We start from the raw sequence: 19,304 nt of genomic DNA, 5'->3' as shown, positions 1-19,304 counted from the left end.
GCTGGCGGCCAAAACCCCGGAGCGGAGTGGGCTGAGCGCTGCTCTGGGGTTCCCGCTGCTGGCCCCTTGTCAGCTGGGGTCCCACCGCTGGTCCCACTTAGCACCCGCTGCTGGCCTGGGTGAAGGAACCTCAGGCTGGCAGAGGGCTGAGACCCCAGCCGGCAGGAGCCGGCGGCTGAAACCCCAGAGCAGGGCTGGCTGAGACACTCAGCCCACCTCCGAAACCCCAGAGCTGGGCAGACTGACCCGCTCAGCCTGCCGCCGCTCTGGGGTTCCGGCTGCTGGCCTCCTGCCAGATAGGGTCCCCGCTGCAGCCCCCTGCCAGACAGGGTCCAGGCCTCCGGCCCTGGTCAGCCCTACCAGCCGCCAGCTCCACTCACCTCAGTTGCCGATCTGGGGTTGCAACTACTGACCTCCTGCCAGCCAGTTATCAGCTGATCACGCAGAAGCCTGAGTGCAGTTTAAAGTATCCAAATACGTGCCAGACATTGGAAAACTCAGCAAGGAAAAGCAAGGGCAAGGATCATACTAAACTAGTATATCTGCATTTTAATTTAATTTTAAATAAAGCTTTTGAAATATTTTGAAAACCTTTTTTACTTTACATATAACAATAGTATCTAAGATCTTCACTTACGCTCAAGTAAATAGTTTAGTTTTGAAGTGCTTAAGGCACATCCCTCTTGCACACCTTGCAGCCTTCCCCAGCCACAATACAGTAGGATGGGTCAGCCTCCTAACTGAAATCTATTGTTTAAATGCACTGTGGATCAAGTGCATCCCTCATAATCTCTTTTCTACAGGATTCCTTTCACTGCAGGAATATTCTTTTAAAGGACACCAAAGCAAATCACAGCACCATTGCTGGGTGTGCAATTTCCCAGATGCCCATCAATGATTCCTCAGTGCAGGGAGGCAGGCAAACAGACACACAAATAAGTATATGAAAGCAATGGCTGAGTCAAGCCTTATTACATTAACTTTGATTCACATTTCCATAGGAGTGCTGGATTTTCTGTTAGACACTCCAAAGTATACTGGGAGTATCTGTTTTACCTCTAGTCACAGTGTGTATGTATATAATGGGAAAAAAGATCATTCCATGGAGGCAGCACTCCCCAAACCATTATCCCCACAGTGACAGAAGGGACAATATGGCCCTTAGTTGCATATGGCCCTTAGCTGCAAATATGATGGGTGAGGTGCTGCAATACTGTCTAAAGCTGTCTAAAATCCTACCTGCCACATGGGGCCTCAACAGTGGTACCCCTAACCCCCCCAGCAATATCGTCAATCTATCTAACTACACACTCAGCCCGGAAGAAGAGTCTGTCCTATTTTGGGTACTCTTTCTGCCCTGTCACCCCCACAAACATGATACAGTTCTGCGGCAATCTGGAAGCCTACTTTCACCGTCTCCGACTCAAAGAATATTTTCAAGATAACACTGAACAGCGCACTGATACACAGATACCCTCCCATGCTCCAATATGTCTGTTAGTCCATAAGGTGCCACACAACTCTTTGCTGCTTTTACAGATCCAGACTAACACAACCACCCCTCTGATACTTGAATACTAGTGTGTTGCCTTTTCACCTATGGAAATGTGGGCTCTAATTCTGATATGCATTACAGGGGCGGGGAGAAGAGTTCAGTGTTCACAATCTAGCCCTGGGGTGGACAAACTTTTTAGCCCGAGACACACACCTGGGTATGGATATTGTATGGCAGGTCATAAATGATCATGAAATTGAGGGCTGGGGTGCGTGAGGGGGTGAGGGCTCTGGCTGGGGGTGCAAGCTCTGTGGTTGGTCCAAAAATGAGCTCAGTGTGCCAGAAGGAGCTCTGAGTTGGACGGAGGAGGTGAAGGCTCCGGCTGGGGGTGAAGGCTCTGGGATGGGGCTGGAGATGAGGGTCAGGATGCAGGAGGGTTCTCTGGGCTGGGACCAAGGGGTTCGGATGGCAGGAGGGGGATAAGGGTTTGGGCAGAGCGTTGGGGCGTGTGAGTCAGGGGTGCAGTCTTCAGGTGGTGCTTACCTCAAGCAACTCCCAGAAGCAGTAGCATGTCCCAGCTCCAGCTCCTACATGGAGGCATGGCCAGGGAGCTCTGCATGCTGCCCCATCCACAGGCACCACCCCTGCAGCTCCCATAGGCCATGGTTCCCGACCAATGGGAGCTGCGGGGGTGGCACTTGGGATAAGGGCAGCATGCTGAGCCCCTTGGCTGCCTGCATGTGTAGGAGTCGGAGGGGGACATGTCGCTGCTTACAGGTGCCGTGCAGAGTGGGGCAAGCCCCCAACTCCGCTCCCCAACTAGAGTGCTGAAGTGGGGCAAGCCCCAGACCCTGCTCCTCAGCAGGAGCTCAAGGGCCAGATTAAAATGTCTGAAGGGTCAGATGCGGCTGCAGGCCATAGTTTGCCTAACCCTGGTCTTGCCACTAGTCCATAGCACAAGTTACTGTATAATCAGTACAACTGGACACAACTGTAGCATTTACTCAAGAGATGCCCAGTAGGATTGGAATTAACAGAGATGGTTCAAATCACGATTGTGTCTGGCACAGCTGTGTTGTGGAAGTTTATACAGTGTTATTGTGCATTACATATGGCTTAAACAGGTGTTTATTTGTCCCAATTTAAATGTACACTAAAGTGACTCACAATCAGTGGTTAGTCCACACTAGGGAATAATATCCTTCAAAATTTAATGTAAAAAACCTATTACAATCTATGTGATATTGGGCAAAGTCTTCAAAATGAAGTTTTATTCCTTTATACTTTTAACTCAAAGCCAACAGAATGAATGTTTTAGAATTTAAAAAGTCACTCCATCTGGAGCATTTCTGGACAAAGTTGCAGAGCTTCAGAGGGGTATGGAACAGCTTCCATATGAGGAGAGATTAATAAGACTGGGACTTTTCAGCTTGTAAAAGAGACGACTAAGGGGGGATAAGAAAGAGGTCTATAAAATCATGACGGGTGTAGAGAAAGTAAATAAAGTGTTATTTTCTACTCATAACATAAGAACTAGGGGTCACCAACTGAAATTAAAAAAACAAAAGGGAATATTTCTTCACACAAAGCACAGTCAACCTGTGGAACTCTTTGCCAGAGCACATTGTGAAAGCCAAGACAATAACAGAGTTCAAAAAAGAACTAGATAAATTCATGGAGGATAGGTCCATCAATGGCTATTAGCTAGGATGGGCAGGAACGGTGTTCCTAGCCTCTGTTGCCAGAAGCTGGGAATGGGCAACAGGGGATGGATCACTTGTGATTACCTGTTCTGTTCACTCTGGCACTGGCCACTGTTCGAAGATAAGATACTGGGCTAGATACCGTTCTCCCCTCCTCAGCTCCCCCTTTTTCACCAGTATTCTCTTTTTTGGGAACCTGAAATATGGTAACCCTAGCTTCAACGGTCTGTGCCTTGCTTCTTGTTCCTCTTGTTTGATTATGTATGCTATCAAAGACACTTCGCTGGTTTGCATTAAAGGTTGGTTCTGAATCCACTGCACAAATGCTAACATGAGCAAATAGTCTGCAGGTCAAGTCTGTTGACACGCCATGTTTTAACTACTTGTGTGCATAAACTTTTAACCAACAGACTAGTCAGTTGCGCTGTAATGTTTCAAACCAGTATCTGTTGCAACAGATATACGCTGGGAGGCAGCTAATGGAACTCCTGTGGATAGGTTATCTGAGTCCTCTCACGACTGTATCAACTCCCTGATTGTCAGGGAAACATGGGGTGACAGAGAGTAGAACCACTGATCCCACTTGAGTCAAGAAAATCTTTCCCTTACATTGTGTTGACGAGTTCTCCCAGGTGGAAGAAACTCTGAGAAAGGGTCAGAGAGTCCTTTTCCATGATTATCCTGAATCCTAGATGGAAGACGTAACAAATTATTTTGGATTCTGCATTTTGAGGAGAAGACCCCTTCATCTGCCAGTCATCCAAATAAGCAGAAGCAACTTTACTGCAGTAGTTCTAAAAGACATTTCCTGCTCAGTGAGGAGGGAGAAACAGTAACGGGAAACTTGGAAACAGTAGAGATGCTTAATGACTTCTTTGTTTCGGTCTTCACCGAGAAGTCTGAAGGAATGCCTAACACAGTGCATGCTCATGGGAAGGGGGTAGGTTTAGATGATAAAATAAAAAAAGAACAAGTTAAAAATCACTTAGAAAAGTTAGATGTCTGCAAGTCTCCAGGGCCTGATGAAATGCATCCTAGAATACTCAAGGAGCTGATAGAGGAGGTATCTGAGCCTCTAGCTATTATCTTTGGAAAATCATAGGAGATGGGAGAGATTCCAGAAGACTGGAATAGGGCAAATATAGAACCCATCTATAAAAATGGAAATAAAAGAAACCCAGGAAACTACAGACCAGTTAGTTTAAGTTCTGTGCCATGGAAGATAATGGAGCAAGTAATTAAGGAAATCATCTGCAAACACTTGGAAGGTGGTAAGGTAATAGGGAATAGCCAGCATGGATTTGTAAAGAACAAATCGTGTCAAACCAATCTGATAGCTTTTTTTGATAGGATAATGAGTCTTGTGGATAAGGGAGAAGCGGTGGATGTGGTATACCTAGACTTTAGTAAGGCATCTGATACGGTCTCACATGATATTCTTATCAATAAATTAGGCAAATACAATTTAGATGGGGCTACTATAAGGTGGGTGCATAACTGGCTGGATAACTGTACTCAGAGAGTAGTTATTAATGGTTCCCAATCCTGCTGGAAAAGTATAACAAGTGGGATTCCACAGGGGTCTGTTTTGGGACCGGCTCTGTTTAATATCTTCATCAATGACTTAGATATTGGCATAGAAAGTACGTTTATTAAGTTTGCAGATGATACCAAACTAGGAGGGATTGCAACTGCTTTGGAGGACAGGGTCATAATTCAAAATGATCTGAACAAATTGGAGAAATGGTCTGAGGTAAACAGGATGAAGTTTAACAAAGACAAATGCAAAGTGCTCCACTTGGGAAGGAAAAATCAGTTTCACACATACAGAATGGGAAGAGACTGTCCAGGGAGGAGTACGGCAGAAAGGGATCTAGGGGTTATAGCGGACCACAAGCTAAATATGAATCAAGAGTGTGATGCTGTTGCATAAAAAGCAAACGTGATTCTGGGATGCATTAACAGGTGTGTTGTGAGCAAGACACGATAAGTCATTCTTCCGCTCTACTCTGCGCTGGTTAGGCCTCAACTGGAGTATTGTGTCCAGTTCTGGGCATCGCATTTCAAGAAAGATGTGGAGAAATTGGAGAGGATCCAGAAAAGAGCAACAAGAATGATTAAAGGTCTTGAGAACATGACCTATGAAGGAAGGCTGAAAGAATTGGGTTTGTTTAGTTTGAAAAAGAGAAGACAGAGGGGACATGATAGCAGTTTTCAGGTATCTAAAAGGGTGTCATCAGGAGGAGGGAGAAAACTTGTTCACCTTAGCCTCCAATGATAGAACAAGAAGCAATGGGCTTAAACTGCAGCAAGGGAGATTTAGGTTGGACGTTAGGAAAAAGTTCCTAACCGTCAGGGTGGTTAAACACTGGAATAAATTGCCTAGGGAGACTGTGGAATCTCCATCTCTGGAGATATTTAAGAGTAGATTAGATAAATGTCTATCAGGGATGGTCTAGACAGTATTTGGTCCTGCCATGAGGGCAGGGGACTGGACTCGATGACCTCTCGAGGTCCCTTCCAGTCCTAGAATCTATGAATCTGTTAAAGTAATTTATGCTATCATGCTAAACATGAGTTTCTAAGAGCTACACGTCTTTCTTCCTTTTTTCCAAAAATGTTTCAAAAAGAGTTTAAAAGTATTTTTGGTAATTAAATAAATTAGTTTGTAACACTCTCTTGCAAAACTGAAGCATTTATTTTATTTTGCACTCCTCCCCCCACCCCCGCCAATCAGGGCTGTACACTAGCTTTCAGTATAGTGAAGCTCATAAGGAATAATGGGATTCTGGCTCTTACTATTTGAAAAATAAGTCATGAATTGAAAATTTGTATTGTGTATCCAAAAATAAACACTGCTAGATTTCCAGTCTGAACTCCCTTGATAATTAGACTCTAAAACATTTAAGGTCGTCTGCTAAAAATATCTGACAAATATTAAGGCTCTTGTAGGAGTATTTATTTTCCTTAATGACTTTACAGGAGATATTTAACATAAAGAACAACTCTTCCTCATAAATTTTTCTCATGAAATAAGAACATCCGTGTCTTGGTAGAACTGTACAGTAACTAATATGTTCCATCAAGTTATTCTTTGAAGAGAAGGGGAGCAGGCGGACTGAGATTATGGCTGATAAAGTTTTTACTTAGCGAAGCATGCTTAGACAGTCCAACTGTAAATTCTGTGAGTGGAACTGCAAATGTTTAAGAAATAATGGAGTAGCCCAACAGGTCCTGCTCTCCGTTTCTGTGCAAAGAAAACAGCGTTTTGTAGCCTATGTTGATGAGTAGCAATTTTAGGGGGCATAAGGAAGCTGATTTTTGCCATCACTAAAAGTGTATAACAATTTCTACTTGCTTACATGCATAAGGAAAATGTGTTTTGTTTTGTTTTTAAAACACATAAAACTGAAGGTTTAGGATTTTGCAGAACTGCCCTTACATACTTACAGTGCTGTACACAGCTGAGACTGTCGGAGTGAAGATCCGGTCCTCAAGGGGTTGCTGCACAGGACCTCTGGGAATTCTATAACACATCAAGTTAAGGAAAACAAAACGGAAAAAAGGATTGTGTTCTATAATGACAAGAGCATGATACAAACAGAAAGCACTTTATTTGTTAAAACATCTAAAACCATCTCTCTAGTATAAGCAGATACACAAACATCTCCAAAGGCACTCACATTCAACCAAGCAGATACAATTCTTCAGGTTTCCTAAAGTGAGTAAGTATATCCCTCAAGAATTGATTTCCTGGACAAATATGACAAGAGAAACTGAAAGCAAATCCAGTTATTTAACAAACCACAAAATGTTAGCGTCAACCTCAGTACCCTCCTCCACCACCTCTGCTCTTCAAAGAATACAAGAAGAAACTCTACATTCAGTGAGAGAAACTCTGCTAATCAGCACTGAATGCTCTGACAAAGGCCTGGCCTGTTTTGCTAACCATGTGGGAATTATAATTGTTTCTTTGTTTGTTTTACAAAAACAACAAGGAGTCCAGTGGCACCGTAAAGACTAAGGGATTTATTTAGGCATAAGCTCTTGTGGGTAAAAAATCTCACTTCTTCAAATGCATGGAGTCAAAATTACAGATGCAGGCATTATATAATGACACCTGAAGAGAAGGGAGTGGAGAACCGGTGCTGACAGGGCCACTTCGATCAGGGTGGATGTAGTCCACTCCCAATAATAGATAGGAGGTGTCAATTCCAAGAGAGGCAAAGCTGCTTTTGTAATGAGCCAGCCGGTCCCAGTCCCTATTCAAGCCCAAATTAATGGTGCTAAATTTGCCAATCTTCAACATCCATTAACTTTAAAGACTTGACAGTCCACAGCATCCTGCTGGATCGGGCCCTGTGACCCTTTACTTACAAAAAGTATTTCTGAGACTTCTGTTGACAGTGACCACTGTGATATCACCCCTATAGAAAAGCTTATTGTCAGTGCCACAAAGCATATAAACCAATTTCATGCCTTTAATACTACTTGAACAATCTGAAGACCAACTACTTTGGTGTTTAAAATCTAAATAAAATGTTTGATTTTTAAATACTGAAGCTCTCCCTAGAACAGTTCTATCATTGTTAGAGCAGCATCAAAAATTGTTTGCAACCTTTTAAACTGCGTTTCCATGAAATTATCATGAAGGATGTCAACTTCTCAGCAAGGAAGCTCAAAACTGAATTCTTAATCACAAGCACAAACTATGTTCCAAAATACAATATAGTTAACCAGAATTTTGAATTTCTGCTTATTTGAATATTTAAAAACGAATTAAAAAGATAACCAATAATAATATTTATTACAGAGATCACCTTTCATAATTTTAATCCTCCCAAAACCGCTCCATTATAAGTAATATCACAACATTACAGCTAAGCACAGGTAAATATGCCTATATACAGAATCAGCGACAAAGCTGAGAACAGAAATCTAGAATCCTTGACTTCCAAGACTGTGCTCAACCCACATCTTACTAATTTTTTAAATAAAGATACGAAGGATTCTCTTCTAATAAGTGATGTTTCTTCTTTTCTCAACTTTCACAACTGCCAGTTTGAACATAAGGGACATAATTTTATCACCTTAACTAGGCTGAATCAGGTAAATTTGGTATTTATCCCTTTGTTTTATACAGTAAACACTTTCCACAGAAAGCCAGACCATAAACCATAGCCACACCATAAACATCCTCTCCTCTTGCTCAATAGATAATAAAACTTTTCCATTTTCTAAAAGACATACTCTAGGAATTATTTTGGGGCAGTTCTCTGGCCTGTGTTATACAGATTATACTAGATGATCACAGTGGTCCCTTCTGGCCTTGTAATGTATGAATCTCAATTGCCTGCCATTTCCTATAACTTTTTAAAGAAAAGTCTTTAATTCTGTTTCTCCAAAACAGGAATATGCTGTAAACTCTATAGGACAGAGTGTTAGAGTGAAATCGTGGCCCCACTGAAGTCAATGGCAAAGGTCCCAATGACTTTAATGGAGCCAGAATTTCACCCTTAAGAATTTATCATGATTCCATCGATTTCCACCCCACCATCAACCTCAGCCTGGACCAGTCCACACAAGAGATTCACTTCCTGACACTACTGTGCAAATAAGCAATGGTCAAATAAACACCACCCTATACCGGAAATAGGGTGACCAGATGTCCTGATTTCATAGAGACAGTCCTGATTTTTGGGTCTTTTTCTTATATAGGCTCCTATTACCAACCACCCCGTCCCGATTTTTCACGTTTGCTGTCTAGTCACCGTAACCGGAAACCTACTCACCACTATACTTACCTACATGTCTCCAGCTTTCATTCAGACCAAATCACATGATCCATTGTCTACAGCCAAGCCCAAAGGTACCACCGCATTTGCTCCCATCTCTCAGACAGAGACAAACACCTACAGGATCTCTATCAAGCATTCTTAAACCTACAATACCCCCCTGTTGAAGTGAAGAAACAGATTGACAGAGCCAGAAGAGTATCCAGAAGTCAACTACTACAGGACAGGCCCAATAAAGTAACAGAACGCCATTAGCCATGACCTACAGCCCCCAACTAAAACCTCTCCAGCACATCATCAAGGATCTACAACCTATCCTGAAGGACGATACCTCACTCTTTGGGAGGCAGGCCAGTTCTCTCTTACAGACAGACCCCCAACCTAAAGCAAATACTCACCAGCAACTACACACCACACAACAGAAACACTGACTCAGGAACCAATCCCTGCAACAAACCGTGTGGCCAACTCTGTCTCCATATCTATTCAAGGGACACTATCATAGGTCCAAACCACATCAGCCATCAGGGGCTCATTTACCTGCACATTTACCAATGTGACATATGCCATCATGTGCCAGCAATACCCCTCTGCCATGTATATTGGACAAACTGGACAGTCTCTACACAAATAAATAAAAGGACATAAATCAGACATCAAGAATTGTAACATTCAAAAACCAGTAGGAGAGCACTTCAATCTCCCTGGACACTCAGTAACAGACTTAAAAGTGGCAATTCTTCACCAAAAAACTTCAAAAACAGATATCAACAAGGAACTGCAGAACTGGAATTAATTTGCAAACTAGACACCATCAAATTAGGACTGAATAAAGATTGGGAGTGGCTGGGCCACTACAAAAAATAATTTTCCCTGTTGATATTCACCCTTTCTTGTCAACTGTTGGAAATGGACCACATTCACCCTAACTGAATTGGCCTCATTAGCACTGACCCACCACTCGTTAAGGCAACTCCCATCTTTTCATATGCTGTATATTTATACCTGCCTACTGTATTTTCCACTCCATGCATCTGATGAAGTGGTTTATAGCCCACGAAAGCTTATGCCCAATTATATTTGTTAGTCTCTAAGGTGCCACAAGGACTCCTTGTTTTTGCTAATACAGACTAACACAGCTACCCCTCTGAAACCCTTAAGTCTGGTCTACACCTAAAAGTTAGGTTGACATAGCTACTTACACAAGGCTGTAAAAATTTTGCACCCTGAATTCTGTAATTAGGTTGAAATAACCCTTGGAGTAGATATAGCTAGGCTGACAGAAGGATTTTTCCATTAACCTACGGCCTCTTGGAGAGGTATAATATCTAAATCAACAGAAGACCTCTTTCCATCAACGTAGGAAGTTTCTAGACTATGTTGCTACCACAGCACAATTGCAGTGTCGTAGCTTTGCTGCTGTAGTGTAAACATACTCTTAGCTATTTTATTTATGTCCACAAAGTACCATGTACTCCAATGATGCAACGTAGATAATAACTTAAGATAACATTTGTCCTTTACCTCAAACTGAGTTATTTGTAATCTAAAGTTTTAAGCAAGCCATATTCAACAAGACCTATTCTCCCATTGCAGGACATGAGTAACTCCAGTTGAACTTAATGGGAATTCTCTGTATCCCCAGGGCTGGATAATAGTATCCAATGTGTACAGGTTGAGTTATTGAATAGCCTGCAGCACGTTGTGGAGATGAAAGCAGTGAGGCTTGGTTCTCATGCACGGAGAACTCTGCGCCAGCTGCGGAAAGCAACAGCATTTGGCCTTTCAGAAGAAAGGAAAACTTCATGTTTCCTGCATGTAACCACTGCAGAACCTTGTTGATTCAAAGGAAGCTTTCATTTCAGTCTGTGGGTAACCATTTTTATGAAGAAGTCAACAAGGAAATGTGAAAGGCTACCTTTGCTATTCCATCCTCCTTCCACCCCTTTCCCAAAATTTGTTTAAGATACAGTACAGTAACCCAAGAGACAGAACAGTTTTATTATCTAATTGAGCAAAAGCAGTGGAGGTTTATTGTGTCGCTATGGTTTGTGGTCTGTCTTTGTGTGCAAGATTTTACTGTATACAACAAAGGGAAAAATACCAAATTTACCTGATTCAAAGGTAATAAAATTATGCCCTTATATTCAAACTGGCAGTTGTGAAAGTAGAGAAAACATTGAGAAGAAACATAGCTTATTGGAAGAGAATCCATAGCTATGCCAACACAGGTTCTGAAAACCTGTGAATACTCTAAGTGACTTGCTCAAGAAGCCTGTGACAAAAGAGGGAACTGAACCCAAGTCTCCTGTGATACAGCTGAGAGTTCTAATCTTTAATTACTGGATGGGGGACTCTAACCTAGGAAACAGTGACTCAAAAAGAATTGGGGCTCATGGTGGATAATCAGCTGACTATGAGTTCCCAGTGTGATGCATAAACGAAGTAGGAGTAAACAGGTTATTTTACCTCTGTTTTGGCACTGATGCAACCACTGCTGGAATACTGTGTCCAGTTCTGGTGTTCACAATTTAAGAATGTTGATAAATTGGAGCGGGTCCAGAAAAGAGCCACAAAAATGAATAATATAGCAACAGTAATAGTATAGTTATAGACTCAAAGATATCAATCTATTTAGCTTAACAAAGATAGTTAAATGAGTGACTTAATTACAGTCTGTAAGTGCCTTCATGGGGAACAAATATTTAACGATGGGCTCCTCAGCCTAGCAAGGAAAGATATAATCTGATTCAATGGCTGGATGTTAAAGCTAGACAAATTTACCAAGGGTTGTAGTGGATTCTCCAGCACAGTCAATATTGAACTAAAAATTGGATATTTTTAGAATATAAGAACAGCCATACTGGGTCAGATCAAAGGTCAATCTAGCCCAGTATCCTGTCTTCTGATAGTGGCCAATGCCAGGTGCCCCAGAGGTAATGAACAGAACACGGAATCATCAAGTGATCCATCCCATCGCCCATTCCCAGCTTCTGACAGAGGCTATGGATACAGAGGGGGGACAGATAGCTCAGTGGTTTGAGCACTGACCTGTTAAACCCAGGGTTGTGAGTTCAATCCTTGAGGGGGTTATTTGGGGATTGGTCCTGCTTTGAGCAGGGGGTGTACTAGATGATCTCTTGAGGTCCCTTCCAAGCCTAATAATCTATGATTCTATGATACCATCCTGGCTAATAGCCATTGATGGACCTCCATGAATTTATCTAGTTCTTTTTTGAACTCAGTTATAATCTTGGCCTTCATGACATCCTCTGGCAAGGAGTTCCACAAGCTGACTGTGTGTTGAGTGAAAAATACTTCCTTTTGTTTGTTTTAAACCTGCTGTCTACTAATTTCATTTGGTGACCCCTAGTTTTTGGGTTATAAGAAGGAGTAAATAACACTTCCTTGTTTACTTTCTCCACATCAGTAATTTTATAGACCTCTATCATATCCGCCCCCTTAGTCGCCTCTTTTCCAAGCTGAAAAATCCCAGTTTTATTAATCTCTCCTCATGTGGAAGCTGTTCCATACCCCTAATCATTTTTGTTGCCCTTTTCTGAATCTTTTCCAATTCCAATATCTTTTTTGAGATGGGGCGACCACATCTGCATACAGTATTCAAGATGTGGGAGTACCATGGATTTATATAGAGGTAATATGATATTTTCTGTCTTCTTAACTATCCCTTTCTTAATGACTCCCAACATTCTTTTCGCTTTTTTGACTGCTGCTGCACATTGAGTGGATGTTTTCAGAGAACTATCCAAAATAACTCCAAGATCTCTTTCTTGAGTGATAATCGCTAATTTAGACCCCATTATTTTATATGTATAGCTGGGATTATGTTTTCCAATGTGCATTACTTCGCTTTTATCAACATTGAATTTCATCTGCCATTTTGTTGCCCAGTCACCCAGTTTTGAGAGATCCTTTTGTAGCTCTTTGCAGTCTGCTTTGGACTTAACTATCTTGAGTAGTTTTGTATCATCTGCATATTTTGCCACCTTGCTATTTACCCCTTTTTCCAGATCATTTATTATTATGTTGAATAGGACTGGTCCCAGCACAGACCCCGGGGAGGACATCACTATTTACCTCTCTCCATTCTGTTTGGGGATTTTTTTTTTTGAAAGAGAGAAAATAATACTTATTGCTTTACCAACCTGTTATAGTAAGTATAGTATAGTTTTACAGAGTCTTCAGAACAGATGGAAGAGCAGTTAAAAAATATCTGTTTAATCATTACTTCACTCCTTTCTCACGACCCACCTCTAGACAAATAATGAAGTCGGAATTTCCTTAAAGAATTTCCCTCTCTGCAGAGTCTAGGTTTTTGCATTAATGCACAACAAAGACATGGCAAGATTTTGTACATTTTTTAGACTGTTTGTTATATAAAACTGAAAATATATAGCAATTTATTATACTATCACATAACGAGAATTTCTGTGGTTTCTCTGTGATGCTATACACTTTCAAGAATGGACTACCAGAAACCATCTATGGTGGTTTTTTTCAAAATGGAAGCATTTTCCCCATAATGGTTCCTGTCACCCAAGCTTATTTTCAGCCCCTAGCAACTGTTTTTAACCTAGTATGAATTACTGGCCTCTTTCTTCACTTACTGCTTGGTATAACAAGTAACAATCTTTTCATGAAATAAAAAAATTCATGACTACCAAAAGGGCAATACAAGGACAAAGGGCAATAAAACATGTATTTGAAGCACTCCAAAAGAAAGACTTCTATTTTCGTGCAGAAATATAACAAGTCTCCCACCAGCTGTCTTTAGGGTTATGTAAACTCTATACATGATCCCAGTTGCATTGCATTAAATGACTTAAAATAAAAGGTAAAAATTATTTAAAAAAAAAAAGCAAAATTATAGAGAAAAACAAATGCAAACATTCAGTTTAATCCCTATTAACTTTTGGGTTTCAAGAATTAAAAAATTATGTAAAGATGTAAAAATGGTACATGCAAACATCACTATTGTAGTTTCTTCTGTATTTAAGATACATAGTAAAAATATAGAATATTAAAATTCTAATTGTAGATGCGTTAGTTTAGCAGGGTTTTTGAACCTGCACCACTGACACTCCAGGGACTTTCAGAAAATAATTCTAAGACAATAACTCAAACCTGATTTATTTATATAATACTAAGGAAGAGAAACTGGAAATAGTTAAAGCTATTCAACACATAGCAGGTACTGAAATTCCATGATGATCCACCCCTTCCGAAGGCTTTTTGTTAACCACATTTATTCTTACCTGACACTGGACTTCAGTCTCCACTGAGCACCTCCACAAAAGGATTAATTTGATTAATTAATAAGGAATTTGCTTCTTAAATCCTGAATGCAATCCATAGTCATCTTCCTTTGGTTTGCTGTTAGCATAAAGCTGCATTCACACCACCCTGCTACTTGTTCTTAAAGCCTGCATCTATCTTGCCCTCACAAGAAAACCTTCTGCACCACTGCAGAGAACAAAGATATTCTTAAAGCGATAGCTACAATGGGAGTCCTTAGGCAATACCAGCAATACCTATCTGCTGACATACATCTATTTAAGAGTCCAATTGGCTAGTTAATGCTTCTTCCAAACTTTGTTTAAGACATAAAGCCTTATCTCTGTTCAAAAATGGCAGACACAAAAGATTCAGTGGTATATAAAGCAGTTTCCAAGACTGCCGGTCAATGCCAAATTTCAAGGAAGCTGGTAGAGGAATGCAAAGATTCTTTTCTGTATTACAGTACATGTTTCCATGCTTCTCAGCTCTGGTAGAACAGCAGCTAACCACTCTACCTCCCAGTTTCTATGCCTCACATTAGCTGTATGTAGTCACCAAAAAAGGGAAGGGAGTTAACTGTACATTCCTGCTGGAAAGCCCAAGAAGGATAAAATCAAAACAGACTACCACTTGATAAAAGTTAGAATTAAATAAAGCTTTTAAATGGGTAGACTCACCTAAAATATGCTATGCTTAATACAGATACTTTATATGGAGGGTTTGGAAAAACCCATTGTTTCCTGTTGGAAGGAGAATGAAATCTCAGCCTAAACTTCTCAATCACACCACATTCGCAATACAAGTTTACCTCTCAGCTTGTCCATTACAAAATAACTGATTACTCTCTCCTCCCCCTGCCAAATGCAATAACTTGCAACATCACAAACCCATACTATTTAGTAAGTCCTTCATGAATCAACTCACCCTTCTATATAAATTACTGTTCTGACAGGCTACTTTTCAGAAACTGAGGAAAGGAAACCTGATACGACAAACAACTACAATCTTAAAAACAAATAAACATGTGACATCACATATGAGAGGCTAGGAACCTGATCAAAATTAAATCATATGCTCATCATATTTTGAAATATTGATATTTATTATATAAAAAAACAAAAAAAACCCAACAAACTCTACATTCAAATAACACTAAGGTTGCAAAGTCAAGCACTACAAAGTTGGAAAATCCCAGAATTAGGGTTGCCTGTACAACCTTCATTCAGTCCCCTTGTACATACATATTTTGACAGAATCTTTAATTACTTGATCACATGCTATTTTTTCCATAGGATCCCAGCCTCATTCATTTTCTTTCTACTGGGTATGGCAGATACCCAGTATTATACACACTGCACTACAAGTATATAGCTAAGCAGTGTTTATTATAACAGAGGTAAGAGACAATCAACATTGCAAAATCAAAATGTGACAGTGATTTAATTTACAAAAGGATCTATTAAAGAAGAGACTTAATTTAATTTATAAAGAACTGGGGAGAAGCTAACAATTTGAAATGTATACATTCACTCACCAATCTATTGTCCACTCCGGCCCACAGCATAACCATAAATCACACCCCAGGTGGACACTAGGAGCATTAACAGAGGGGATGCAAATAGTTATAAATAATAGGCTATGGGTTAATAAAAAGCATAGATGAAGGATGACACTCCCAGTAATATGCCTATGGTGTACACTGAATGCCTATAAAAACCCTAAAAGACACAGGTAGACATTCTGCATAAAATAGTAACTTTATTTTAGTTATCCCAGATGCACAGTTTTGTGGTGCACTGTGCTTAGATATCAAAATAAAACTATGAATCAGAGGTCTGGACATATCATAAAACATTTTTTAAAATCTCCTTTTTCTTTTGTTCTACATTTTATGTTAGATCTTACTGAGCTCATTAGAAAGAAGAGATCTTCAACAATTCTCAAACTTAAAAGTGACTGCATATGTTTAAAAGGCACTGTTGAGATAAGTTCCTGAATGCATCCTAAAAGACTTGCCCATACCGGTATTGCCCTGGCCTCTTCCTTTGTCATTCAGTGTTAAAGGCATTCTGAACTATATGTATTTCCTTACCTTTTGGGGGCGAAGCCAGACTTTCAGGCACCTGCTCCCCTACTTGGTGTAAACTTTGCTTGTACCAATCAGAAACGAACACACACAGTTTTTGGGCCCCGTCCCCTATGACACTTCTATGATGTCATAGTGGGTATTTTAGGCTGGTCTGCCATGTGCAGGCAGAAAAGGAGAAAGAAAAACGAATCCTGTGTACCTTGTGCACACCCGTAACCGAGCCTGATCACCTCGAAGCCTCTCTCAGCTCACGTGTTTTAAGCAGAGTTTCTACGTTTGCCGGTCGTTATGAGTTGGTTTGTATTCGTAAGTATTGATTATTACTAAATGCTGCATTCATGTTTATAAATATTGTTTACTGCATCTTTGTTTATAAATATTGTTTAATAGTAAATACTTTAGCCATTGTATGTTTTAAGTTCCATTAACCCTATTAGCTAATCATACGCTGCTCCCCTACCCCTTGTAACTATCCCCAATAAAACTTTTAATTAATTAATTTTAGTTGTGTGCGTGCCTGCAGTTTGCATCGTGACCCAGACCCTCCTTGCATCCCTTACCTATACAGTCTATTGCCACGTGCAGCCTGGTAAATAACAGCTCTGCATTTTTCTTTCGCCCCTAAAAGTACGTGGCGTCACGAACAGGATGCACGGAGGTTGGGCCATGCCCGTGGCACACTGCAGATCGCGCAGATAATGAAACTGAACAGTTCCAACATTTGCAGTTTCACCTTCTTACTAGCCAAAATTCGAATAATCCAAAAATAGAATGGATCTGTTCTCTTGGCTCGGGCAAAACTCTAAAAGGTTATACTGTACCATTAACCCTGGCAGATATGGGATGCCTCCTTCGGTGCCACCCGAGCTTTAGGAGTCAGCCAGCCGATTGTTCCCTGCAGCCTCAGTGCACGGAGACTGTGGAAAACCTCGGTGCTGCAGATCCCTCTCAACTTTGGAGAGAATGTAGCCGCACTGTTAGAAAATCTGGAAGCACCGTTTCCAAATTAATTCCCCCACCTGGGGTAAGACCTGCTGATCCGGCACATAAATTATTATGCCAAATGATAAAAGAATTAAATTTGATTAAGAAAACCAAAAAATTGCGACCCGATGAATATAAATCTGAGGATGTTTCCACCGTCCTGTTTAGCATGATATGCAAGGCCCTCGATCTGTGTTCTGTCCTCCATGGAGGCACAATGTCTGCAGCTAAACAGGCAGCCCCAGGCTCTCCTAAAGGTAATAATGAGAAGAAGACAGAAAAGGTAGAGCCCATCACTACCCCCCCCCAGTCCCTCTCGGAAAATTTTGCCACCCCCATACGAAGCTCCTAAAACTCCTCTGTATCCAGCTCTGCCAACAGCCCCAGAATTTGCAGAGTCTGAAACCGTAGCAGAAGCTTTGCCTATTGCAATAACTAAAACTAAAATAGACGCACAAACAGGCAACACCACGCAGGTTACTGAACTGCGAACACGTACTAAGGCCGAACTTAGAGAGTTTTTAAAGGAAACGCAACGAAAAGCCGACGAGGCACCCATGGTTTGGGTCGGGCGGCTAGCCTTAGAACAAGGAGCAGAACTGGTGGACCGCGAGGAGGCCGGCACCTTAGCCAAAACGGCCAATTGGGCACGAGGCTTCCCGGGTCACCCTTTATTAAATAATCGCATTTGGCCACTTACCACGCCGGCAGCTGCCATTTTAGCAATGAAAGGCAGTTTTAAAGGATTATATATCCCTCCGGGAACTTTAGTTACTCCACACGATCTAATATGGGCAATTGCATGAGCTTCCATAGCCCTGTGGGATCCAATACAAAATCCACTTAATTTAACTATTCAACAGCAATAGGTGGCCACACCCTTTATACACGTTACTGATCCCACCCAAATTCCTGTCTCAGCAGAGGCGGTTAATTTGGCATTAGAAGCTGCCCCTGGAGCTGACACCGGTGCCATGCTGCACTTGCATGCAGCCGTTCGCAGACCCATCTTAACGTTATTTGAAGTGGTTAGTAAAATTAAGTTGTTACTGCCACCCCCCGCCTGTTGTTCTCCCAGTTGATTCACTACCAAAAACCCTCCAAAAAGTCAGTTTAATCCCCAAAAATATCCTGAGCGAACTAAAGCTGAACGGGTACTATTTGGCTTCCTCCTTAACAAAGGGATCCCCAAAGAAGCCCTGCGTAAAATGTCAAACCAAGAGCAGCAAAATGTAGCCAAACAGCAAGGCTGGAAAAATTGGGAGGACTATGTTAGGACAAAAAACAAATAGGGGCCGGATGCTTCCCAGCCCAAATTAAAGATCCCACCGATGAACGCCCATACGCCACCCTGTTAGTTAACGGTGACACCCCCACTTCCTTTTTATTAGACACTGGAGCTCAAATTAGCGTTATTGAGCCCAACGTTCCCCACTGTCCTACTGGCTCCTTTATGTTTGTTCAAGGTCTCAATGCAGTACAAGAAAAACCCGTGGTTTGGGTTAAAATTGCCCACGGAAAATACCTAAGAAAAATAAAAGCCTTGTTGGGATCAAAAAATCTGCTAGGTGTCTCAGATATTAAAAAATTTAAACTGCATCATCAAATTCTGCAAGCCCTCCCTATAACCGTAGGCGATCATTCACCCTATAACCCCGAAGTAGTTAACTCCCAGCCATGGAAATTTTCCCCTATTCCCACAAAATCCGAAGGGCTTCTCCTTATTGAAGCTTTGCTCACTCAGCTTCTAGAAGAAAAAAAAATAGAAAGGGTCACTGCATCCACCTTTCTGTCCGCGGGTTGGGGTATTCCCAAGCCCGGCGATCCCTCTAAATACCGCCTTGTCATTGATTACAGACAAGCTAACAGCCGTGTAAAGCCTATCGCATTTTCCAGCTCTGCCACCATTCCCGAAATACAGCGGTAACTAAGCAATGCAA

The 19,304-nt window shown here is 41.3% G+C and overlaps 1 protein-coding gene across 25 annotated transcripts in view; it reads right to left on the bottom strand.

Annotated features, from left to right (window-relative positions):
- The window catches only part of EIF4G3 (eukaryotic translation initiation factor 4 gamma 3), a 529,091-nt gene that overhangs the window by 404,696 nt on the left and 105,091 nt on the right, over nt 1–19,304 (bottom strand). For all 25 annotated transcript variants that reach the window (XR_007770674.1, XM_050931156.1, XM_050931132.1 and 22 more), the window contains exon 2: nt 6,649–6,724. The gene's annotated coding sequence lies outside the window, so the exon portion shown is untranslated. The remainder of the gene's footprint in view (nt 1–6,648; nt 6,725–19,304) is intronic.

This window comes from Gopherus flavomarginatus, chromosome 21 (assembly GCF_025201925.1).
Source record: "Gopherus flavomarginatus isolate rGopFla2 chromosome 21, rGopFla2.mat.asm, whole genome shotgun sequence".
Classification (NCBI taxonomy): Eukaryota; Metazoa; Chordata; order Testudines; family Testudinidae; genus Gopherus; species Gopherus flavomarginatus.
The sequence above is the reverse complement of the archived record's forward strand: the minus strand, read 5'-3'. Positions and strand labels throughout refer to the sequence as shown.